Raw genomic sequence first — 1,441 nt, forward strand, 5'->3', positions numbered from 1 at the left:
GAACCACCGAATATATATATATATATACATGTGTTGTGTGTGGTGTGTGTTGTGTGTGTGTAGATATGTATGTATGTGTGTGTATTTATATATGTAATATATGTGTGTATATATATGGTGTGTAGTGTGTTATGTTATATATATATGTATATATTATATGTGTATGTTCTTAGATATATTATATGATAATATATATATATCTATATATACATACACACATGTGTGTGGGTGAGACTATAAGATAATTATATAATAGATAGAGATAATAGACAACATCTCTCACAACAAAACCCCCCCCCAAATTCCATTACTCTAGTATCCCACCCACCCACATGTGTGATGTGATGGTATATATATTATACATCTGATATACACTACCACCTGTTTTTTGGTGCTCATATTATACTTATGTCGCTACTATACTACTCATATATTATAATTATATATATATATATATACATCTACCTCTAAACATCCTATCTACTCCATAACTACACCACTCCCTCTCACACAATATTCTACACACAGATGACATACACCCACACATACATCACATACATACATACACACCATATATATATATACACACACACATAAATACTACATACCACATACATACATACCATACATACATACAACTCAATATATTAGTCAATAGTAACTTTTTGTTAGATTTTTAATTTGCGATTATTAGACAAATTGGCGAACCCCTGCAGAACCTATGCGGACCGCCTAGGGGTCACAGACCTCTTGTTGAAGACCAGTCTGTGGGATATTACGGAAGCCCTAAAAGCCATACATACATACATTTTATTCCACCCGTTTTCCGTGAATACGAGATAATTAATTCAAGATCTCGAGAAAACAAACGCAGTCTAGTGTATTAAATCAAGTGCGCCCGTATTACAGAATGTATGGCAAAGCATGAAGTCCATGATACAGAGCGGGCAAACCTATTACCACTGTAAAACTTTTTGATCCATAATTTCTGACAAAGGTTTGTACACTTGATCTCAGGACTGGAGTGAGGATTACGCAAAGTGTATCAACCTTTGTCAGAAATTAGAATCAAAGAGATTTTACAGTAGAGTAAATTGCACATAGGCCTTTTTCAGTCCATTATGGCCTGAATGTTTCACAATCATGGACACATAGAGGTTAATAACCCAGCATAAAATAGGTTATAAGGTGAAATGAAGTTGAAGTTAAACTGAGACACATTAAAAAGAAAAAAAAAGTATTACAGGGTGGTCCCTGTTCTGTTTGTGTCGTAGACTAAAAGGTTGAAGACCTTTGGACTAGAGAATATATAGAGGTAAATAAATAAGTAATAAAGACACAGACAGACCAAATATAGGCAACGTTTGTTTTACAGCTCTAGTACAGGTCTGTTCCAAAGATATTACTACTTACCATATAATTATTATTATTATTGTTAATT

The sequence above is a fragment of the Larimichthys crocea genome, chromosome XXII, assembly GCF_000972845.2.
Source record: "Larimichthys crocea isolate SSNF chromosome XXII, L_crocea_2.0, whole genome shotgun sequence".
Taxonomy (NCBI): domain Eukaryota; kingdom Metazoa; phylum Chordata; class Actinopteri; family Sciaenidae; genus Larimichthys; species Larimichthys crocea.